The 26,895-nt window shown below is 31.5% G+C and overlaps 1 protein-coding gene and 1 long non-coding RNA gene across 6 annotated transcripts in view; one reads left to right on the top strand and one right to left on the bottom strand.

Annotated features, from left to right (window-relative positions):
* LOC124356129 (longitudinals lacking protein, isoforms A/B/D/L-like) overlaps positions 1-26,895 on the bottom strand; it is a 605,681-nt gene that overhangs the window by 485,221 nt on the left and 93,565 nt on the right. The window lies entirely within an intron of this gene.
* Positions 662-4,852, top strand: LOC124356148. Its single transcript, XR_006921816.1, has 2 exons — positions 662-2,066; positions 2,891-4,852. It is a non-coding gene; the product is annotated as an uncharacterized LOC124356148 (long non-coding RNA).

Raw genomic sequence — 26,895 nt, 5'->3', positions numbered from 1 at the left:
ACGAGTAGGCTACTCCTTCTTTGACATATTTTTGATGGTTGGATTGATAATTTAAATATTTTCCTGTGTGTGTTATCTTTCGAAAAATAGTTGTCTTAGGAAACTCCCATGATCTGACTGACTGGAAGTCTAAAATGAGCACGGAACCTGAGATGGATACAGTAAAGAGTATTTAAAATAATATGTGTGTCATAAAATAAGAGTGAAAATGGACAAGGTGGTGATCAAGCACAGTCAACTTCACTGTGAGCCAAAATTAAATTTAAAATTAATTTATAGTGTAAGTCCTGTTTTAAGGCCAGGATGTTTCAGTTACAAGTAATGAAGGTTTTCATTACTTACAGGTCACAGGCTATAATTTCTGTCTAGAACCTGCAGAAATGCTATCTCACATTAACTTTGATGAAAGTGTTGAGAATTTTTGCCAAAGAAAGGGAGAAAGTGTTAATGTTTGGTTACTTATAATAGTTTACTTTGCTACGCACTAATAATTTTCTTTAATAAAATTTCTTCTTTAATAAAAAGTTATCTAATTCACCAATTCATTATCTAGTAAAATAATTAGTATTAATGCACAATAAACTAGAATAATGCACAAAGTTTTTTAATCTAAACTACTTGTTAAAACATAAATTTATAAAAAAATAGATTTACTAAAAAACATGCAGTCACTTGTAAATTTTATGAAAATGACCTTTCACAACACTTCGCACTTGACGAAATGAATATTATTATGGGTTGGAATTTTCCCGCTTCTAGAAACAAATTTTGTAATATTTTCTTGTGTTTATTGAAAAAAGTATGTCCATATTCCTGTATTGTCCATTACAGTATGTATCTTGTTAATTATCTTACTTCGAGTTAATAAGGAGTAGACTTGTTATATTCTATAAACGGGTGTTGAGGTAGAATATAACCCACAGTCTCAGATGAGTCATGACAGTCTTTAGGTATTGTACTTCTTGTTTTCCTTTTACAGAAACGATGATAATGTGAAATATTTGCAGTGTGATTACTGTTACATTTGTGTCTGCACCATCCACAGTCCAAGAGAATTTTTGTTCTGCATGAGTGAAAAAATCCTTAAAACTCTACTTGATTATGACGGCAGATGGCGTCTAGGAGTTAAGGAGTACCTTGCACTGAACCAACCATATATCGCTTACTACTAAGTATTGTACATCTTTTCCCATTAAGAGTTGTCGGGATATATGTGGTAGAATGTACAATTGTTGATGAATCCAAAAGACACGTGTCGGCGGGTGTGACACTCAACCTCTTTATTGTAAAGTTCTAATGTAGGAGGTAGGATCTGAAACACGAGGCATGTTTGCATATGCTCACATTGAGAGAGAAGGGGGTGGAGGAAGTACTCCAACTACAAGATAAACCACTAAAAGTCACACAATGCACTGTTCTATCCATTGTCACAACAATGATTTACTCTTCTGACTAGGTATCAAATAAGATTTCACAGTGGACACTCAAATTCACAAATTTTTAGAGTGTTCTTCAATGACTTGAGTGCTCTTCCTCTCTTCTCCCATCTCTCTCACTCTAATTGTAAGGGTAAGAAAATTATATCTTGTGTTTCTGACGCTATCTTTATATAAAAAAAACATTAAAAAATTAATGCAACACATAAATAATTATCTGTTATTTTGTAAAGTTTTGCTACAAAAATAAATTATCTTCATACATTTTCCTTTTTTTTCAAAATATGAGAAAAACATATAGTGTGTAGGTTTTTAGTCTTCAAAAATAGTGTCTGAAACAAGAGACTACATAGTGTGTTTGCCCAAAATTGTGATGAGAGAGAGATGTGCAGCAGCCATGCAAGAATATTCATCATGTCTCGAAGGTGTATAATTTCTAAAATACCATAATTCATTTCCAGGAACAGAGGAGAGGTTCTCCTGTCCTCGTTGCCACAAAAGTTACAACAAGCGTGGCAACCTGTCCAGGCATGTCAGGCTGGAGTGTGGGGATACACGGTCATATAAGTGCCCTGTCGAGGGTTGTCCTTACGTTGGTAAACGCAAATACTACATGCTCGAACACATCAGGTAATTGGTAAAACAAATAACATATGTGAATTTTCCTGGAATTTACCTACTCTGTAATTTGTTACTACTACATAAACATTAGATAAATTTGCCACTTTGGCCTTCATATTTACAGCATACCCTGTCTATATACTCGAGGCCACCCTTTACTGTCAATTCAAATGCGAGTTGCTCCAAGGTAGTAATACCACCAATACTATAAACAAGAGACATGAATAACTTTCAAAATGTCAGGGATAACACACAAGGAGTGTTTGAATAGTCTAATTTGTGTGAGACTAATCAAAGGACATTAAACATCTCAGTGGTCTCAAACAATTCAAACCTCAACAAGAACACTTCCTGGTGTCAAAGGTGTTTTACTTTATTGAGGCGTTCATGATGAGCCTCCGGGATACAAACTTTGCAAATTACTGATAATTAGTTAAAATCCCCAGTTCTGATAGAAAAAACAATATTCAAAGCCTTACTGTAAGCATTACAGTTAAAATTAGCAGAATTATTTATAGTAGAACTGCGCAGGCTATAACACAATTGCATGAATGTTTATGCAGTAAAAAATATGATGATGATATCTTTAGCATAAGTATGTTTTTCAATGTAAAAGTAGATAAGACAACTATAAAACATAATTTTTATCTGATTTATAAAGAGATTCAACCACTATCACATCAAGTGACTCAGTTTGTGTGTAACTCGTAGTGATTCCATTGCATCAGAAATAGATTGGCTAATTGATTTTTAATTAATTGCAAGTTAAAAGTAGTTTTACCACATGTACACTTGACCTGTATATCATAAATGTGTGATATGTATTGAAACAGTAAACGACACCCAACAGCTCTGGCGACTGCGATGGAAGAGAACTACTCAGAGGAGAGGAGCTACGTGGAGGTGAAGATTTCCGCCACACGCGAGTGTGCCGAGTATATGTAGAGAGATCAGTTTACTGGTGGGTCTCGCTGCTATAGTGTGGAAGTTGATGTTAAGAACGGTAAAAGAGATGTGAAGATAGTTTTATATTGTTCTTTCAAGACCAGAAATGTAATGTTATCAAAACACCAATGTTATTTCAATGTTTACACTTAATGTCTCTTTCAGTAGAGTTGCATTGTTTGTTTAAATTTCACACTGTAAACATACTGTTTTAATCTGTCCCCTGGACACGAAATTGTTTTAACTTTAAAAAAATTACACTAGTCAATACTCAAAATCAACTAACCAAACATTTTTATGTTAGTAAGCTTAAAAAAATGCAATAAACATTGAAAATGTTTGTCTTTTTTATGTTTTACAATCAGTATTAATGTTGTTTCTTAACCGTTTATACAGAATTTAGGATATTTGTCTTTGTTAAATGTTACAAAAAACTGGAACCTACATTTCGAGAACTGTTATTTTCCCTCTTCTTCAGGTGTCAAAAGTTAAAATATAGTGTTAAATATGAGCATGGCAACACAAAAGTTGCACATTAAATTTTGTAGATAAAACAGACATATTTGATTTTATGAGAACAAAATTTCTGATTGTCAAATATGATACCAGTTCTGAAAGCATACTGTCACATTTATTGCAACAAATAATGTTATTATCATCAATAATAAGCTTTAATCATCAAAGTGCTGTAGTTGCACTCTTATATCTTTTCATTTTATCATGTTACAAACAAATGCTTTATTCAATATTTGCAATCTTTGTAAAGTAAAAAGTAGGAAAGATTCCTCTATGCACTGACAGAACTAAAAGTACTAATTCAGAAGATTATAAGTTTGAGAAATACAAGTCAGCTAAATCAATCAAATGGCTTGAATAAGCTGACTGTCAAATTTTACATTTTAAAAAACAATATTATACCTCATCATTAGAACATTTTTTTACTCTGCCAGCCAGAATGATAATATTTCTAAAGAAGAATGGTAAGTATTTTGTTATTTCCTTCACCTTATAGAGCATATGCTTCTATAAAAATTATGTGTAATACATGGTACTTAAACGCATTTTTGTATTTAAAACTATTTTTTTAACATGTCATATGCTTGGCAATGGACCAGCACTTCAAAGTGATACAAACAGCACTTGGAGGGTGTAAAACTCAATTGATTAACTGTTTTTATAGGAAAACTCTTGATTTACTTCCAAAAGTGTATATATATATATATCAAAGAATAATTGATATATATATTATCCAACTTGGTTTATTTGGATGAATCGTGCACTTTTGTCTTTAACTACATTGTTGGGCATTTTATATTAGACACTGGAACATTCTGTTCTAATTTCCTGTAATTGTAAGTTATCAGTTCACTGACATGTAAACCATTATGTATAAAACAAGTATATCCTTATTTTTGTGACATTGTGTATTTTACTATGCTTCGAATTCAACTTGCCACATGAAGGATGTTAATTTTAAGTTACATTTTGCTATGGAAAAACACCTGATGCACGTGTTTCTGTGATATAATGTACAGCATATATTTATGTATTGCTATAAGAATTATTTATGTAGCTAATTAATAAAACACTCCATTACTGCACTAATAGTATTAATTTGCTAAGCAAACTGAAATTCCTTTAAAGTAAGTTTTTGCTAGTCAAGACAAATATTAATATTGTAAAACATATCACTCCTTGTGAATTGCCAATAGTTGATCTCTTAGTTATATATTTTTTATTTAAAATATTTATTCATAAATTTAAATATAGATCACATTATGTTTAATGTAATCAAGACCTGTATTTTTGCATTATTTATTTGTTTGGAAATAAATTATTATTTATTACAACTTGTATTATGTAATTTCCATTTCTATCTTAAATACAATTTGATGTTAAAATAATAAAACGGATGAGGGTTTGAGGGTTGTTGAGTATTGGTTTGGATGGAGCATTTCCACCACAAAAAAATCATCCAAATTTCAGTGAGGGTTTCAGTTTCTAATTCCATAACTGAAATGTAAGCAAGTGTTCAATCTGTGTTAAATAGCCTACAAATACAAATACAATGATTCTATTTTTTAATTTTCGTGTTGTCCTAATTTGACCTCAGCTAACAAGGTTTACGATGTATGGAAGCGTAAGACCTCGCCCATGGGTCTTATGGTATCAGTGTAAAGTGTTGTATTGCACACAAAACCCTTTGACCTCAGCTAACAAGCAGTTTACGATGTATGGAAGCATAAGACCTTACCCATGGGTCTTGTGGTATCAGTGTAAAGTGTTGTATTGCACACAAAACCCTTTGACCTCAGCTAACAAGCAGTTTACGATGTATGGAAGCATAAGACCTTACCCATGGGTCTTGTGGTATCAGTGTAAAGTGTTGTATTGCACACAAAACCCTTTGACTTCAGCTAACAAGCAGTTTACGATGTATGGAAGCGTAAGACCTTACCCATGGGTCTTATGGTATCAGTGTAAAGTGTTGTATTGCACACAAAACCCTTTGACCTCAGCTAACAAGCAGTTTACGATGTATGGAAGCATAAGACCTTACCCATGGGTCTTGTGGTATCAGTGTAAAGTGTTGTATTGCACACAAAACCCTTTGACCTCAGCTAACAAGCAGTTTACGATGTATGGAAGCATAAGACCTTACCCATGGGTCTTGTGGTATCAGTGTAAAGTGTTGTATTGCACACAAAACCCTTTGACCTCAGCTAACAAGCAGTTTACGATGTATGGAAGCATAAGACCTTACCCATGGGTCTTGTGGTATCAGTGTAAAGTGTTGTATTGCACACAAAACCCTTTGACCTCAGTCAAAGTCAAAGTCTTTATTGCAACAAAAACAAGTTGGTAACTCATACAGTTGACATCAAGTTGCCACAGAGCATTACAAAACAAATAATAGTTAATACTACTTAATGTCTTTACAGGTACATCTTTACTTAAAGTTGAAATAGAGTTCAATTAATAAAATCAATTCTTCACAGAAAATTAAAACTAACAATTAACAAATGGTAACACAGATATAGCGAAGTACAACAGTTGGAGTTAGTCAATATTTGAAGGACAAAACTAATTAAGACCTAAAATTCAATTTAAGGTAATGCACAATGATAAAAAAAGTAAAAACATACATGTAAAAAAAGATCCTTTATATACACAAAATTCAAAATAGTTAAACAGTAATGTCACAGATAAGGCAAGGTCATCAAATAAAGCTAATGTCAATGGTTGAATGATCTAAAAACTTATTTACACTGTAAAAAGGATTCCTCAGTAGCCAGCTGTACAATTTTGTTTTAAAACATTTAAAATCAATATCACAAGCATTTCTAGGAAGTTTGTTGAACATATTTAAGCCTACGTAAGAATAAGAGTTTTGTGTCTTGCTAAGCCTAGTTTTATGATGTGTGGAAGCATAAGACCTCACCCATGGGTCTTGTGGTATCAGTGTAAAGTGTTGTATTGCACACAAAACCATTTGAAAATAAACATTTTATTTTTGAAAACATTCATTTGTAATTCTCTAATGATGTATAATATGAATGTTTGAAAATTATGACATCTTTCTAAATGGAAGTCTGTGAAAAATGTAATAATGTCTTGACGATACTTAAAATAACTAATTATTAACTTAAGAATACATGTAATCAAATGGGAAGTCCATGAAACCAATTTTGATACAGTTAATGAGTTAAAGAATCATCTTGACATAATTATAAATTGCATTTGTTGTAACCCCATGATTAATGTATAATTAATTATTATTTTTATAATCATAAATTATAATTTGATTATTACTTTTTGCTTCCTTAATTACAGAAGTATGTTTAAAGTTTTAACATTTTAGGGTTTTTGTGTGTATGCGTAAGCTAGTCATTCATTATGTATAATAGCTAGTGGTTTTGTGTGTATGTGTAAGCTAGTCATTCATTATGTATAATAGCTAGTGGTTTTGTGTGTATGTGTAAGCTAGTCATTCATTATGTATAATAGCTAGTGGTTTTGTGTGTATGTGTAAGCTAGTCATTCATTATGTATAATAGCTAGTGGTTTTGTGTGTATGTGTAAGCTAGTCATTCATTATGTATAATAGCTAGTGGTTTTGTGTGTATGTGTAAGCTAGTCATTCATTATGTATAATAGCTAGTGGTTTTGGTCCAAGTGATTAATAATTAACTCTATCACTTTATCCAGCCATTATAAATATTATTTAGTTCTGAAGATGGTCAAATTTATTTATCATACTTTACCATTTTACCCAGTCATTATACATATTATGTAACTGAAGATAGTCAAAGTGATTGATTAATATTGTGCTTTGTATTACTTTTTTGGTACTTGTTAAATGATAAACAAACATGATTTTTTACGGGGGAAATGACAATATACTATTAGTTTTGGTTATTTTTGGGTGTGTGCATTGTCATACAGTAGCGCTTACATGATCTTACCTTAAAGATACTATCTCGAGGGATGTTTTGCTTTTTTTCACCAAAAGTGTACCGGAAAACCCGTACTTCTGACCAGGGACATTTCCGATCAGTACTTTCCCATATTCAGATCACGTTAAATAATTTAGTGCAGAAAATACCAATCACAAATGCCTGTGGCGAGAAGTGCTGGCTTCAGCGGTGCCCTCGTGACAATCCCATACTTCTGACCAGGGACATTTCCGATCGGTACTTTCCCATATTCAGATCACGTTAAATAATTTAGTGCAGAAAATACCAATCACAAATGCCTGTGGCGAGAAGTGCTGGCTTCAGCGGTGCCCTCGTGACAATCCCATACTTCTGACGTAACAAAGTGATTATTTTCTTACTATTATTACTTTAGCCTAATCGCTTTGACTAGTGAATTTGGTCACCCAATGCCCAGACATTATACATAATGACTAAATAACCACAATGACTAACTTATATTCAAATAACTACTAACCAAGAAACAAGAAAAAAAATATGGGTGGTTTATTTGTAAATTTAGGAATGAAATTAGCACCTTAAACTTTGATATTAGTATTTAGATATTTATAGCACTTGAAAATATAAATTACGTACCAGCCACTGGGTGATAAACTTGTAATGAGGAATTGAGTCAGCATAAGAATGAAGCATAAAGCTTACAAAAACATAAACATAAGTCATGTATAAAACAAATGTAAAAACTAGCAGAAGTCCTGATAGACAAATTTGGTTGCCAAAAGAGAAATTTGAAATTTTGAAATAAGTCAGAACAGTGAGGAAAAATTTATCAGCACATAAATAAATGAGTCAGCACCAGGAGTTAGGGTTTATCCACAGAACAGACAAATGTATCTGTCAATAAAGTGATTTACATAAGAGAAATCAATGACACAGAATTCTTTCATTTATCTGTTGTTTCAGGTGTTTGGAAATTCATAATTAATGGATTAATAGTTCAAAACTGTTATATAAAAATAATTCAAATAAAAAAATACATTGAAAAAATTTCTAACCTCAATTATTGTAAAATGTAGGTAACAAATATTTGGAAACTATCCCATTTTAAAATAAAACATTATGTATTTTTAAAGAGTGTTTAAGTTATATCTTTGTAAGAGAAGAGTCTTCCAAAGTGTACAGTGTTACTCATAACTTGAACTGTTCATAAGTTATGCAGTTTTAATTAAACCACTACTGAATACAAAGTGAGATAGCAACAATGTAGAGTGTTTTAGTGTATTTTATGTACTTATATCCTACATTTAATGTTACGTTTACAACATCATCAACATTGTCAAGTGTTTAGCCAGCTTCAATTAGTGAGTCCAAGTATAAAAATATCTTTTCCCAAAACGAGATTGGTTTTTTTCTTTCTAACACTGTTTACATTGGATTACACAAGCATGACATGATCAACATTCATAAAAAAAACTGTTAAACAAGTGTTTTATTTATTTATTTTTTTTTTTACTGGTGGTTCACAACATTCAAGATCCAGTTACTTGAGTGCCCTGTACATTTATGACGTGTTGAAAGTGATATCTTCAAAAGTCTCCTTTGTTTCAATCAGCAGTCTACAATTGATCAGTTGTAGAAAAAATTGAAATTGAAAACATTCTGATGTTTTCTTGGTGTAAAGCATTTTTGCTGTGTTATAATAAAGCTCACAGTATCAAAATGAAGTACTGGACACTTTACATAACAGTCCAAGAAGTGAGAGTACATTTGAATTGTATAAAATATTACCTAAGTTAACAAATGGAAACTTTCAGTGTCATTATCTCTTTAGCTGATGATGATATTAGCTGTGCGTATTTTAACAGTTACTTTTCAGGGAGGGATTACACAATCACAACACACGATATAACCAAATTCCCAGACCTCAGCAACACAGACTAAATTTGTTTAGAAACTCAAGCAGGAGTCAGATCTTATAACAAACTCCCAGAATGTATTAAATTAGAAACCAATGGCAAATTATTTATAAGATACCTGAACAACATTTTGCTGTCTAGGGCATTCTTCACAGTGGATAAATTTATAGAACATAACATTACAAAATTAACTAAATTCAAAATGTAGGATTTTGTAATTTTTATAACATTTTTTTATCTTCAATTATTTGGATATCTCCAAAGTTATACTCCTTTATAATTCATTTTATTTATAGTAAGATATTAGTTAGAAGACACGTCTGGTTCAAAATTGTTTTGTATTCAATATTAACATTGATAGCACAACTTATTATAACAATAAAACGTTTGTTGGTTAATTAAATGTGATAATCTGAAACACATGGAATGTATTATTCATTACTTTGTTCAACTTTTTCACTACTTTCCCATTTGTTGTATACTAGACAGGATATAATAGACAATATATCTTTATTCATAAGCATAGAGTTTAGAATTGTTGTCAGTTCTTGTATAATACAAATTCGTATTTGCCTCCCAGACTCATACATTTTTGTGTTACAAAGTAAATCTAAACTAAAGTAGGTTTTTTAATGATTAATTTAAATTTCATGCAATTTTACATGCACACACATAGGGGTAATTTTTTAAATAAAAGACATATTTGATATTACTCAAGACCATATAAAATGTATTAAACTGCATTCAATATAGCCTAGAATCAAGAATTTTTGCAACAACTGCTGCACTGTGGTACACACCATGAGCCGTTGATGTTACCGGTAAGTATTTTTGAGCAAATAGTATAGATATGTTGTTCTTTTCAAAATAAATATGGTGATTAACAAGTCAATTTGTAATTGAATTCATTATGATACCTCAAAATACAGAAACTTACCATAATATAAATACTTTGGTGTTTACAATTGACATTTAATGGATTCCAATACAAGAATAAGATATGTAATTGTATTCATTTGTCGAACTTGTGTAGATAATTTACTCAATAATTATTTCTAAATGCTTCGGTCGGAATTCTTGCAGCTGACGGCAAAGAGTGTCCACGATGTGGGAAGCTCTATTCGATGCGGTACAACATGTTGCGGCACCTACGGTTGGAGTGTGGTCAACAGCCACAGCAGCAGTGCCCATTGTGTCCCTTGCGTTTCCGCCGCCGCAACAACATGACTCGACACATCCGTACGTGCCACAGCACGTCTTATACCAAAGTCGGTGCTGGTTTAATGTAGAATACCTGAGGTAATCACTGCATAGCTGAAGAACAAGAGAAAAGTCAATGCGATGATATTCTACATAATTCATGTACAATAATAATAAAGTGTTCAAGTATTTTTATTGAATAATCTTTATGATTTTACTGTGTTTCAATTATTCCTAACAGGGTTTGAAATGTATTCTTTTACAGAGTTGAGTGGTACATCTGTCAATTAAATTATCAGTTTAATATTGCATTTAAATTGTAATTAAATTACTATTTATAATTTTATTAGTTATATTAAATAAATATTTTAAATTTATAATTTTAGTAAAATAATTTGTACAAGATGAATTTTGTTCCATGTATACAATACACGTTTATACAATTAAATTTATTTTATGTAGGTAAAATAACTAAACGTTTATTAAAGACTTTCTATAGTAATAAATATATACCTCAGATGAGTTTAAAGTAAACAACACACACAATCAGTGTAACAAACTATTGTATGTAGCTTTTAGATGGTTGACTTCAGATGGGTTTGAAAACAAACGTCACTTAAGTTTTGTAACAATTTTATTAACAAATTAGCTGACAAAGTTATGTACCAGTACACTACTTTATAGCCTATCTTGTATGGTGATTTCAGTTTGGATTGTGACCAGTAGTTACATAATCTAATTATACTAGAATGTTGAAATTACAGCAATTACACACAAAAAATAGTGCAAGGTAAAATATAGTAAATTTATTACATTTGTAGGGTTACACAATTATAGAATACAAACAGAAGAAAAATGACCAGTGGTTTAGAATATTTGATTTAAAACATGCTTACGGCCGAATCGGCGACTTGTTGTAGACTGCGTGCCCTGTGACGAACGGAGTCAATGTCCCAACTGCGGGAACTGGTACTCGATGAGACGCAACATGATGAGGCACCTGCGACTAGAGTGTGGGCAGGAGCCGAGGCAGCAGTGCCCTTTCTGTGACCACCGGTTCAAACGTAGAAACAACATGGTGCGGCACATCCGTACATGTCACACCGATGAATACAATCTGCTGGTCACCGGGTCGACAACTAGTCAAGGAGAAAATCAGCAACAAGACTGAAATCTTACTTGTACCTTTTAGACTTCTATGGTTGATGATTGACTACATATGACATGGAATATCCAAACACATTTCATTATTGCTTGTTATTATAATAGATGATTTTATTTATCAAGGATGTTATAAATTGTTAGTTGTTCATTTTTAAATGAATTAAATACAAATCTTTATAAATTGATATATTTTAGTGGTAAACTCTCATACAGGTTTATATTTAGCAAACTGAAGAAAGATGTGTGTGGTGTTCGTTAGATCAACGTACTTATAGTTTTGATGTTTTATTTTAAATGATTTGAGAATGTATATTTTGTTCTTTTTAATGTGTATTAGGTCTCAAAGAAAAGGTCTTTTAGTTTTGATACCACGCTCAAATTGGAAAAATATTTGTTTAGATCAAATGCCCCACACTGAAGGTATATCATACTGTAAAAAAGTATCACTTTTAATTTCTCACATAAGTAAAAATATGTTATTTATGTCTTTTGATCTGATAACATTTTTCATGTTTTTTATGAAACACAAAATTAAGTATATACATACATTGTGCCTTAGCATAATATGTACGGTACATTTAAAAAATATATACTAATTTTAAAATAGTTTTAATTTGTAAATGGGAACTAAATTTTAAAATCTTAAAATATTTACTTGATGATTCAATATTCCAGGCTTTTTTAGCGTAAAACATTGAAATACATACATTGGAGATTTATTGTTGGAATATTTTGGTAGACGTACATTTTTAGAGATTTATAAAAAAAAGTATAGCTTACAACATGTTTTTATTAATCACAGGGTAGGAGTACGCCACACCATGTGTTTTGTAACAGGCTTTGCTGAAATTGCATTCGAAATTATACAACTAGTCTATAGCTCATAACAATCTTGATCATACAGAAAAGTACAGCTTACAACATGTTTTTATTAATCACAGGGTAGGAGTACGCCACACCATGTGTTTTGTAACAGGCTTTGCTGAAATTGCATTCGAAATTATACAACTAGTCTATAGCTCATAACAATCTTGATCATACAGAAAAGTACAGCTTTACAACATGTTTTTATTAATCCACAGGGTAGGAGTACGCCACACCATGTGTTTTTGTAACAGGCTTTGCTGAAATTGCATTCGAAATTATACAACTAGTCTATAGCTCATAACAATCTTGATCATACAGAAAAGTACAGCTTACAACATGTTTTTATTAATCACAGGGTGGTGGAGTACGCCACACCATGTGTTTTGTAACAGGCTTTGCTGAAATTGCATTCGAAATTATACAACTAGTCTATAGCTCATAACAATCTTGATCATACAGAAAAGTACAGCTTACAAACATGTTTTTATTAATCACAGGGTAGGAGTACGCCACACCATGTGTTTTGTAACAGGCTTTGCTGAAATTGCATTCGAAATTATACAACTAGTTCTATAGCTCATAAACAATCTTGATCATACAGAAAGTACAGCTTACAACATGTTTTTATTAATCACAGGGGTAGGAGTACACCACACCATGTGTTTTGTAACAGGCTTTGCTGAAATTGCATTCGAATTTATACAACTAGTCTATAGCTCATAACAATCTTGATCATACAGAAAAGTACAGCTTACAACATGTTTTTATTAATCACAGGGTAGGAGTACGCCACACCATGTGTTTTGTAACAGGCTTTGCTGAAATTGCATTCGAAATTATACAACTAGTCTATAGCTCATAACAATCTTGATCATACAGAAAAGTACAGCTTACAACATGTTTTTATTAATCACAGGGTAGGAGTACGCCACACCATGTGTTTTTGTAACAGGCTTTGCTGAAATTGCATTCGAAATTATACAACTAGTCTATAGCTCATAACAATCTTGATCATACAGAAAAGTACAGCTTACAACATGTTTTTATTAATCACAGGGGTAGGAGTACGCCACACCATGTGTTTTGTAACAGGCTTTGCTGAAATTGCATTCGAAATTATTACAACTAGTCTATAGCTCATAACAATCTTGATCATACAGAAAAGTACAGCTTACAACATGTTTTTATTAATCACAGGGTAGGAGTACACCACACCATGTGTTTTGTAACAGGCTTTGCTGAAATTGCATTCGAAATTATACAACTAGTCTATAGCTCATAACAATCTTGATCATACAGAAAAGTACAGCTTACAACATGTTTTTATTAATCACAGGGTAGGAGTACGCCACACCATGTGTTTTTGTAACAGGCTTTGCTGAAATTGCATTCGAAATTATACAACTAGTCTATAGCTCATAACAATCTTGATCATACAGAAAAGTACAGCTTACAACATGTTTTTATTAATCACAGGGTAGGAGTACGCCACACCATGTGTTTTTGTAACAGGCTTTGCTGAAATTGCATTCGAAATTATACAAAACCTAGTCTATAGCTCATAAACAATCTTGATCATACAGAAAAGTACAGCTTACAACATGTTTTTATTAATCACAGGGTAGGAGTACGCCACACCATGTGTTTTGTAACAGGCTTTGCTGAAATTGCATTCGAAATTATACAACTAGTCTATAGCTCATAACAATTCTTGATCATACAGAAAAGTACAGCTTACAACATGTTTTTATTAATCACAGGGTAGGAGTACGCCACACCATGTGTTTTGTAACAGGCTTTGCTGAAATTGCATTCGAAATTATACAACTAGTCTATAGCTCATAACAATCTTGATCATACAGAAAAGTACAGCTTTACAACATGTTTTTATTAATCACAGGGTAGGAGTACGCCACACCATGTGTTTTGTAACAGGCTTTGCTGAAATTGCATTCGAAATTATACAACTAGTCTATAGCTCATAACAATCTTGATCATACAGAAAAAGAAATTTTACATCACCTCCCCTCCCCCCCCCCACCATGGCAGACAAAGATAAATTTTGCCAGCTTACTGAGTAATAGATTTCCGTAGTGATTGGTTTCAATGACACGTAGCCAAATCTCATGGTTGAACATGCACCGACATAGAACTCATTCTTGTCTATGTAGAAATGAAGTTTCATGTAAAATTTAAAGTCTACAGATTAAATATTTTTTTAGATACTTACCACATGATAAATTCACATTTTTGTACTTTAAGTTGGGTTTCATAGCAGCAAATATAATAAACATCTACACACCAAGTTACCAAGACAGTGATGATGTATATGTTGGGATAGTTAGACTACATGTGTCACAATATCACAAGTTAAAATTCATATTGCTTACAAATTTATTCTGTAATTTTCTTGTTGCCACCATGGTTACCTATGTAAAAACGTGAACTAGTCCTCTGCCAAATTCCATGGAGTGACATGCACCATTATCAAACCCAGTTTTTCTCAATATAGAAATTAAACTTCATGTATTATTCCAAATCTATATGTCAGTTCATTCTTCTTATATCGTGTGGATAAACAGACCCAGCTCCTCGAGTGACAGGCTTCGCTCACATTCAGCCAATCAATTACTTCAGAGATGTTTGTTTTTCTTATCATTTCAATATACTACAATTTTATTTTTAATGGAGTGCATAAAATTGTATCACCAAATGTTGGGCTCAGCACAAAAATCGGATTAATGGTCTTTTCTTTTTCTTTATAGGCTAACCCAAGCTTACGATCTAAGATTCACTCCCCTTGCAGTCTTCCCCTACTGCCACCCTCTAAGTAACCAGAAAATAAATTAAGCTTATCTACTGCAACTTTGGTCATTCTAATGAAGTAGCCTTTTCTCTAAATCCTAAACTTTTCAGAAAATTGAGTATAAATTTTCCCCGCAGTCCTTTGCATTTACTGTAATCACTAACAAAATTACAGACAAACACCGCATCCTCATAGCGAACATTTTCAAATTTTGCTCGAGTGTTGGCTGAACTTGTTAATTCTCCCAAGACACAGTTCAACTAGAAGCACATGTTTGATGGTGCTGAAATATGTATGACTGGTAGTGAAGAGCTTAGTGGGAAAACTTGACGGATATCTTAAGTACCTGTAATTAATGTAGTCATGTATTAATATGCCAAAGTATTGATTTTGTTAAATGTTTTAGTAAAAGGGTTTAGTGTAATTAATGTTACAGGTTAACATTCAGACAAGTTATTGTTATGTTTTAAAAGATAGTTTACGAGTGATTATAGTTCCTTTTTGTCTTATGTGTTCAATGAAAACTAATACATTATTCTTAAATAAGACAGTTTGTGCCAAAAAATGTATATTTAAAGTATAAATAAAATACATTTATGAAGTTTAACAGTGGTTAATTTTGGTTTAAAACCCTTGTGAGTTCATTTGTTCAATTTTTAATCGTGCACTTCAATGTATTATTAGTCGTTTTTGTCAGTACATATACAAAATACAACTTATAGTAAGTTGAAAAAATACATTTACGGAAATGAAGGAGACAGGCTTTTTCCGGATATTTACCATTTTCAGTAATACAAAAAGATCAGCAACATCCTGTTTCCTTCACAATCCTTCCACCATCAAAAACAAACTTCAATCAAATAAAATGGAAGAAATGTTTTTTGTTAATGATTACATGACCCTACCTGATGTTGAATCTGTGCTATAACAATGGAAATATTTTCTCCAAACTAATACACAATATAATAATGTTACTTCTAGATTTGAGATCACCGGTTTAGAATTATTAACCATTTTTTAAACATTTTTATTATTTTCACTCTTTGCAATATGTAAAAGTTAGTACTATATAGTATGCTACTATCAATCAGCGGCATAACTAAGGGGGGAACCCTTCCACAAATCCTAGAAAGGTTTTATTTTGAATTAAGTCAAAGTCAAAATCTCTTTATTTACAATTTTCGTAGAGAAATGTATTGGTGTCAAAATACACAATGTTAAAGTTACACATTTACAGAATATAAGTTAGAGTTGAGCAGTCTTGATGTCTAAGATGGTCATGTTTCATGTAGATATTCTTCCAGCGTGTAGTACGGCCTGGTCACCAGCCATCTGTTCAGTGCCATCTTCAGAATTATGTTATATAATGTATATAAACTTTGATTTATTCAATAACTCCCAGTGTAGCACGCACTTCTTCAGTCAGATTCGTCTCCCCTGCCGCTAAAATCAAGTCCTAGTAATACCACATACCGTTTGTAATGATATATTCCAGAACATTATGATAAATCCATTCCTTATATCTACTGGAATTACAACTTTAAACATACTGCTGTACCCTGTCTGGTGAACTAAGGTCACTTCATCAGGTTCATCACTTTCATAGTTACAAAGAAGATTATAGGGCTACTATCAAGAGCTGATTTCAAATGTGGCTTTTTTCCTTTGTTTATTTTTGTCTTTTTAGTTTAATATTTTTTCTGAAGAAGTACACTAAGATTTACAAAAGTTCAAAAGAGTTTACCACTAATTGGTTTTTAATTTTTTTTTGTAAGATAACTAATTCATTACATATATTATGTATAATTACTGTTAGCACTTTTCTACTTAAATAATCCATATTTTGTTTCAAAAACTGGTAAAATAATAATACATTACGGAAGACTGCAAAACTATAAATTACCAGGGAATATATATTTTAATATATAGACAAGAGAAGACATTCTATAGGACAGAATATGAGTTACTTTCTTAGCTCCAGCTGAGCGGGATCACCTTCTTAACACGTTCAGTCCCAGTGGGTGGCAAGTATAGGGATATTTTTAAGCCACTACATTTTTTACAATTTAATAATAAATTGTAATTATCGCTGTATTAAATATTTATATAGATGTCTTAGAATGCCAATTCGATCTTGATTCCAGAAATCAATCTTCAATGTAGATTATTTCTAAATGTTTACTACTTGATTTTCAGCTGATTTTGTAGTCAGCTGTTCTGATTAGTTGACACAATTCCTGGTAGTCTCTCACATGTTTCACTATTATTATTTAGGAATGATTGAGTTTGAGGTTATGAACAACACCATTAGTACGCCACTGTAAAGAATTGAAGTCAGTGTACTCTACATGAATTGGCAGCCCCAAACATATAATGTTGAAAAGTAATTGACTGAATGTTGAATTTTTTATTGACTAACCAAGACCTTTAAAATGATACATTACAAGACTATAAGTGCTATTTGAAAATGTTCAGTTACCCCACTCTCCTTTCCCCTGAGGGTCAAAAAATTGAAAATTATCACTACTAGTCTAACTCTTTGTAGCTAGTAAGAGTGCTGCAAACATACTTCACATAACTAAAATAATAAACAAGTTAAGAGAGGGTGCAACTTACTTTTCAACATTATACGTTTGGGGCTGCCATTTCTTATAGAGTGGTCCAATTGCAATTCTATTAAGTGTATTTTTTTATTGACTAACCAATAACTTTAAAATTATATGTTACAAGACTATAAGTGCTATTTGAAAATTTTTAGTTGCCCCCCACCCCCTTGTCCTCTGAGGGTCAAAAATTTGAAAGCTATCATTATTAGTGTAGCCCTTTGGTAGCTAGTAAGATTGCCACAAACAGATTTTATATATCTAAAATAACAAAAAAGTTAAGAGGGAGTGTAACTTACTTTTCAATCACCCAGTATATTAAAGAGAACAACTTTCACTTTTGTTAACGCTGTTTTCTTATAATCTAATGATAAGACACATGATGGGTCCGCAGCACAGAAAACCGCAGGGCAGTTTCCGTGCCCCAATGGCTGTGGCAAAGTCTACCGCTGGCACCGCAGTTTGTACCGCCACTACCATGTGGAATGTGGCAAGGAACCGCAGCTGATGTGTCCACTCTGTTCATATTGTACCAAACACAAGAATAATCTCAACCGTCACATGTGTACGAAACATAAAACCAGCTACTCAGATTACTTCAAATCGTAGTTGTGTTGATAATAAAGTGCTCTTAATTCATTCTTGTGTTTTATTTCCCTCCTGAGTTACTCTTACATATTTCATGTGTTTATATCTCCTCAAAGCTGTTATTAATTTCTTATCAACCAAGGTATTCTTTTGAAACATATTAAATATTTTGGAAATGATTTGAATCAAATACATTATTTTACAAGCGTATTAGCATTTTTAAACAACACAGTCCAGCTTAGCCGATATAAAAAGTTAATGAAAAATATGTGATAAGCATATAGTTTGTATTTCCATTAACTGTACTGCCTCCATCTCTACAGTTCGTGATATGTACACTTGTACCCAAAATTTAGTTAAGATTCTATCTAAATTTATAAAATACAATAAAAAACATTATATTGTGATGTAACTGGTCGATTTTACACTTAATACAATATTTAAATTATTAATAAGTAACATTATTTTGTTTTGTTTTAAACATATTTTTCTTTAATTTTCAAGTATCCGATATTTTTGTCTATCCTATATCACGGCCGCTTATGATGGATAAACAACACTACTGTATTCGTAACATTAATATTTTATTTTTATAGTTAGTAAATTAGACATACTAATTTAGTAGTTTACCAATATTACACACCTAACGATTATTAACCACAATTTACAAGCTTTGTTTGGTTGCTGGGCTTTTTATTATATCCTAAAAATTAATGTTTTTCTCACATAACCCCTCTATATTTATTACTGAATAGTTCATTTCAATAAAACTCATTTATTGAATTGTTTCCTTGTATGAAGACATGTACAATGTGTCTCACTTTTATTTTAGTTATTAATGCTCTCAATACAGTAGATTAGTAATTTTAATCACATTTTATAAATCTAATCAAATTATTGTCTTGGAGAACATTCAGTTTTATTTACATTCATGTTGACATAGCTTAAAACTATTCTATATTTAAGAACTTTTAAAAATCTAAAATAAGTTAAAACAAACGAACAACTTTTTTTCAATCTACACCAACCTCCCCGCTTAGGTGCTTTGGTCTCTAGCCACTTTTGTATCTATATTTCCACTTCTGATCGTACGTTCACCATGTTTAGACTTACGTTCACCAGGCATTAGTGAAGGCCATGATTTGTTGCAGACCCTCCAGCAAGTCTTCCCTCCAGGACCAGTCCCTTCGTGTGCCTCCAGTGCGGGCGCTCGTATCAGTGGAAGCAAACCCTCATGAGACACCTTCGTCTGGAGTGCGGCAAGGACCCTAAGTTCCAGTGTCCCTACTGCCCTCACAGGTCGAAGGTCAAGAGCAATCTGGACCAGCACATCAGAGTGAGACACAACACAAATCCAGTCAGGCTGCGACGTGTCTTGTCAGACCAACCTTAGTACCCATCAGTCTATGATTGAAAACTTTAATATTGTGTAAAGTTTCTGGCCCAAGAAAAAAATTTATTATCCTCAATACTTTAAATTCATGAATCTATTATAAGAATTAAAAAGAAAGATATTAGGAAACCTTTCTTAGTCCAGATCTTTGGATTTAAGATTTTTGATCTATAATCATCCTTTATTATTCATCAAAGAAAATATAAAAACTGATACAGAGATAAAATGATCTTTCAAGAAAAATTTAACAGTAAAAACCTACAACCCAGATCATTATAGGAAGAACTCTTCTTATTGGAAAATGAGCTATTGCTATAATGGAAATAAACAGTTGTCAAATAAATATAAAGTTATGTCCTTCACAGCAATACTACAACATAAAATTTGGATTCATCTTTTATAAGTGTATTAAATTCTATATTTCCTAGTTACATTTTTGTGTGTACAACTCGGTGATATCCAATGTATAAAATTCTATATTTCCTAGTTACAGTTTTTTGTCTACAACTCAGAGATCTCCACTGTATCAAATTCTATATTTCCTAGTTACAGTTTTTTGTGTACAACTCAGTGATCTCCACTGTGTCAAATTCTATATTTCCTAGTTACAGTTTTTTGTGTACAACTCAGTGATCTCCACTGTATCAAATTCTATATTTCCTAGTTACAGTTTTTTGTCTACAACTCAGAGATCTCCACTGTATCAAATTCTATATTTCCTAATTACAGTTTTTTGTGTACAACTCAGTGATCTCCACTGTGTCAAATTCTATATTTCCTAGTTACAGTTTTTTGTCTACAACTCAGAGATCTCCACTGCCTTGGTGTTGTGTGCTTATGATAGGACACAGTTAATTGTTTGTTTAGAACCTCTTCTCACTAAAGAATATCCATATCTATGGTATTTAATAAAAACAACAGTCAAAATTGATAGATATATTATTTTACAATGTAGTGTTTTAGAATTGTGTATAGTTTTTATAATTTGTGTATTTTTTATTATGTAATGTTACAATGTTTGTTAAAATGTATTCAGGTATTATTATGATATTATTTATTTATAGTAAAAGTTGTATGGCAGGAAATGATAAAATGATTTTTTAGAAAACTGTATAGTTAAAAAATGAAACTTATTGTTCTTGCAAATTAATTCCTACTATTAAATAAACGAAGTTTATTTTTGTATTCAAATAAAATTTTTGAACTGCATACAGTTTTATAATTGTTCCTTCCTCAGAAACTACACACACACACACACACACACACACAGTTACTGTATGTTCTATGTCAGAATAAGAGAAGGTTCTTGTTCCATTTTACATATGGAAGGAACAGATCTCAGTTAGCCCAGAGATTGATCAAACTGATTTTGGAATATTTCCAAAGTATTTATTGTACTACAGTGTTATGGTGGGTTTATTTAATCCAGTGAGAATACCTAGCGAATATTGAATGCAATTGATTGCAATATGATAACAATTTGTGTTTGTTTCCTGTATGACATATTTCAAGTTACGTTCACTTGTACTTTTGGAACAAGTACTGAGTATTTCCAGCTCCATCGTTCTTTAATACTATTTTAGTTGTCTTTCTGTGAATTGCTGAACTCTGGGTGTCAACTTGATAAGAATACAAACTCATTCAGATTGAAAAGAATTGAAAAATTTAGAAACCTAAAAATCAAAGAATCCTAATTTGTGTATATGTAATGTTTCTAGACATATTAAGATATCACCAAAACTTTTGTCTAGTAACGGTAGACTCTCTGATTTTTCCGTGCTGATAGCTTCAAAGTACTTCTTGCAAACTATCTAGGTGTAGGGCCTTGCCCTTTGGAGTTGCCTGATATCAGACAAGGTAATCTTATCTGCAAACTTATTGTATATTTTATCCAAAAAAACAGCCGAGTTCACAAATTACCATTTTTACATTTAAATAATATCAGATAGCTGAAATTAATGCGTATTTTAGTAATTAAATAATGTTTTTATACATATTTTCAGTATTAATTTTGATATAAATGGAAATGAGTGTGAGTACAAGTAAGATACGAGTTCTTATATGAAAATAATAAATTAACATGTTTATTTCGTACTTTGAATTATTTTAATGGTTTATATATTGATGGAAGAAATGTTTTCAAACTGAAACAGTCAAATTGTTTTAAAACAAAACCTCTCTGCTCAGCAGGAAGATGATAGTTAAAACTCTCTACTTTAGGCTCGGGCTAACTAAACTAACTACTAACTTAACTATAGAGACTGCATTACTGCAGAAATCAACTCTGAGTGCATTAATTATTTAGCACTTCTATTCTATCCTTTATAGTTTAAATAGTTTTATTGCTTGTAAAAAACTTTAAATAAAACCATTAAGCCAAATATAGTATGCTTTCAGTGTTGCTTAGTTCTTGAGCGAGACTGCGTACAAGTAAACACGTACTTACTTCACTCATCCAGTTAGGATTACACAAGATTCAGGGTTGTTAGTGGTAACCTATCATACTAATATCTTGTTTTATTACCTCAATCACATTTACACACTTAGTTTTGGTCACAGAATTATGAAAGGTGTCTCATTTTAAAGATATAGGTAATTAATACACATCCAAACACTTTTTAGTTTTTTTTTTTTTAAGTCTATGCTTTTTGAATATTTAAATGGCAAAATAGTAAAAATTTTAAGATTTGTTTCTGAATAAAACTAAAAATATTGATAAAATCAAAAAGCGATCGGATGCGTATTAAGTATATCTTTGAGTGAGGTATGACACCCAAATTTACGACCAAAAAGTAAGTAAGTAAGTGAATAAAGTTTATCATTGTTCTAGTGGGTCTAATATCAAAAACGATACTAGTCATTTGTTAATGTACTTTTAGCTGTACATTTTCATAAAATATTAAGTATTACATCTAAAAGACAATGTTACTATATAACAAAATAAATTAGAATGCGTCAATAAATATATACTTTTTGACGCATTTTTTGATCGTGGGAAGAAGGCAAACTCAACATTAGTGTCGGAAATATAATTCACTCGAACCACAAGTGCTCATACAGGTGCAAAACCTATGAAATTGCCTGTGAAGCTATCAGTACAGCTGGCTTGATACTAAATGAATGTTTATATTCAAAGTATATGTATCAAAAACTGATGTTAACAGCAAATCTGATCTTTGCAAGTTTAAGTGTAAACATTTTAATCTGTGATGTTGTTAGAAAACAATCAATTTTAATAATGTGTTTATATATAGTGACTGCGATTAGACATGGTGGTTTTGAGGGTGGATATTGAGTCCTGTAATTAAAGGAACTAACTGGAAGACTGTAAAAGTGTGATGAACTCACATTTTTTACTTTTATTTGGGCCATAACCATTTTTTAAGGCCTATGAATTACCAGGTTTGTGAAGAGTACATAGAATTTTGTCAAGCCAAAACTTGACATTATTTGACATTTATAAAAATGTAATTCCTATGATTAATAAGTTCAGCTTTTAATTGAAAATATATTTATACAATGTAGAAGATTGCTTACATCAAACAGCGCCACAAGGACTAGTTATACTATATAACTTACTATTTATAGCCATTGATTAGCCTATAATAATTTGTATATACCAGTACCGATACGGTTATAAGGATTAAAGATTTATGTCAAAGAAAAAAAAACTCTTTAATACTGTACAATGTCTTTCCTAATAGATACTGTTTTACATTCCCATTAAATTTATTCAAATTTTACTGTTTTATATTGGAGTGTAAAGTGGTCATAAAATTTTAAACCTATAAAAGTTGGAGTTTTTATAAAACAACTTTTTTATGTTTGTAGTGCTATTTGTTCCTCTGCTATTACAACAATTAATACCTTTTGATTTGTCAAAAACATTTGTTAGTTTTAAAATTTACAATAGTTTGATATTTGAGTTTTGAATACAGTTACAAATCCTAATTCAGTTAAACGTGTTTTACAAGTCTGTTAGAGGTAAAATAAATTATTTTTATAACCTGTATATCACATATGGAAACCTTCTAAGAGCACTGTTGAACTAATATTTGTACATGCTTCGTGCTTCTTAAATAATTATGTAAACCAAACTTTAAGCACTGATCCAAGACTATACCAAGAATTTCACCATGAGAGTCCAGTTCTTTATCTAATAAAAGTAGTACTGGTACATTTACCTTCTTAAGTTTTTCGCAGTACAGGCAAAGTTTACAAATTTTGTTTTACCAACAGATATTTTCTCTGCCAAGAACGTATTGAGGTCTTGCATTAGAGATGTACATTTGTTGCACTATTTGTCAATTATTTTTATCATGAATTAACAACCTGATGTCATCAGCAGACATACATGAATTTAACTCATATGAGATAGTAATTAAATCAAGATTTGTATTATTTGTGTTACACAAAATCCTCTTTTACGAGAATTACCTGTTACACAATTCTCTCTTAAGGGCACATTTGTTATGATACTTATAATAAGATAACTAATAAGAAATCCTCTAATAAGTGGTGGCATTATGATTTATTAGAGAGAAACATTAAAAAACTAGACACATTTTGTTTGTCGTGTACACTACGATACTTCAGTGTTAGGAACATAAAATTACCTAACACATTTGTTACAAAAAACGATATCCTTTTTCACTTTCCAAATTGATATTACTTTTTTATTTTAATTTTTTATTCATGTTGCAATAATTATTTTGCTTCCACTTCATTTACGTTCATTATTAATTTTAAGACTGGGTAAGTTACGATACTTCACCAAACAATACAATTTTCTCAAGTAACTTTTGTATACAATCTTGTTTGTCCTACACCATTAACTTACCTTATTTTATATATCAGTAATATTCAAATAATAAACGTACAGTTTCAACGGTGACTTGGGAAAACTTCCCTTTAAATGTCAGAAACTTCAATAGTGAGATTCTTTAGGTGTGAAATGTTAGTATGTTTGTTGACAGTTTTATGATAATTTACAGAGAGCTTTGCAGCTCAGCAGAAGCCTCTGCGGTCACTAAGGCGGCCCCAAGTCAGTTGGACAGCAGAGCTTCAGTATGACTTGCTAGAGTGCTACAAGCGCGCAGACCCCTCGCGGCGCAGTTACATGAACCGACTACAAGCTCTCTGGCGTCAGAAACATCCGGACCTGCACTTCATGACTTGTCAGAATCTGCGTGATCAGGTAAACACTTGCTTGGATTACACTCTTTCTTAGCAAAACTTGTTCCATAAATCATAAATCTTTTTGAGGAAGCAATTTCCAAAGGAGCAGAATTGATAGATAATTACTTTAATTTGAAAGAAAACAATTTTGAGAAAAATATAGTTTATTTAGTATCTAAACAACAACCATGCAGTTGCCCCAAAATTTTCCAGTTTTTCCTTGTGGGAAATTCCACCAAATACCCCATACTTTTGAAAAAGCATTCATTGCTCAAAGTAACTAAAATCTTTTTCATATAAAAGCCGCAACGAGATTATTACTATTCAATCATTGTGAAGAATATCAATGATACTGAAATACAGAGACAATTCATTATATGTTGTCATGACATTGTAGAAGAATTTAAGTTCACTTAGTTCACGAGATAGTTTATTGTTTCAGTAAGCAGGCGTTTTGATAATGAATCCTAGGATTGTGTTCATTGTTTAACATTTTCCTTTCCATTTTGCCTATTTAATGGTACCAAAATCAAATTTTTTTTATTAAAATTATGTTTTCTAAATAAACAAATGTTTTTATTACAACATTTTTTTTATTTTGAATTCTTGGTTTTTAACATCCAGAGTGCTATGTGTAAGGAAAGAATAGAGTTAATACGGTATACATTTCTACACAGGTAACACAAAGATTGCTAATAAAATAAGAAAAGTTATTAGTAAAAGAAAACTCCACAAAAGTATCATAGTTGACTATTTATAGGATAGCAATATGTACAAAAATTCAGCCCTTTCAATACATCTCATTTCTTGCATTTTTAAAGGAGTTTTTTAGTATCAGCAGGTACAAATAGATTTGTATATACATTCAAAATAAATATTTATTTACTATACGTTTATTAAAGGCATTGTAAATAGAAGTCAATAATTATTCATGCTTTGTTTAATGTTTAAAAGTATATATAGACACATCCTGAGCTAATTCCAATCTGTGTAAGGAATGATTTGATCAAATAGCTTTAATCAGGTTATAACGTGACCTAATGATTGAATTTTTTCCTATCAGTTCAGGTTAACAAAAAGCCCAAAGGAAAAAATATATAGATTATTAAAATGATATTTATATTATTGTTACTAAAAGCCACTTCTAGGAAAAATGTTGTAACAAGAGTTTCTCTTTAGTTGCCTTGCCCTGTTTTGTGACAGGTGTCATATTTGAAGAGGAAGCACAAAAACAGTTCAGAGACCTGGAACCCCCTGGTGGCTGTAGTTGCTGAGCTCGATCAGCAGTGAATCAGCACCAATCAGACAAAACAGCAGTGAATCAGCACCGATCAGACAAAACAGCAGTGAATCAGCACCGATCAGACAAAACAGCAGTGAATCAGCACCGATCAGACAACTCCACTGAGACAACATTTTAATTTACTTTTAAAGTTCTCTTCAATGGTGTAATAATTTGTATACAATATGTGGCATTGACATGAAAAGCGTGTTTTCTCTTTTTCAAAAGGTTTATATTTTTATAGCATTTATGATTAAACTTACATAAGATTTTAAAATACAATTGAATAAATATATTAATATAGGATAAAGCTCCCTATACTAACTTACCTTCATTAAAATATTTGGTATTACAGTTTGTATTAGAAAGCAATAATTCTGGTGTATGTAATCAAGAAAATTATTCAATCCAGGGATATATTAATTGCTGGTATGAAATTTATTAATTCCTATTGCTAATA

This window comes from Homalodisca vitripennis, chromosome 2 (genome assembly GCF_021130785.1).
Source record: "Homalodisca vitripennis isolate AUS2020 chromosome 2, UT_GWSS_2.1, whole genome shotgun sequence".
NCBI lineage: Eukaryota > Metazoa > Arthropoda > Insecta > Hemiptera > Cicadellidae > Homalodisca > Homalodisca vitripennis.
Note: the sequence above shows the minus strand (reverse complement) of the source record. Positions and strands in the feature narration are given on the sequence as shown.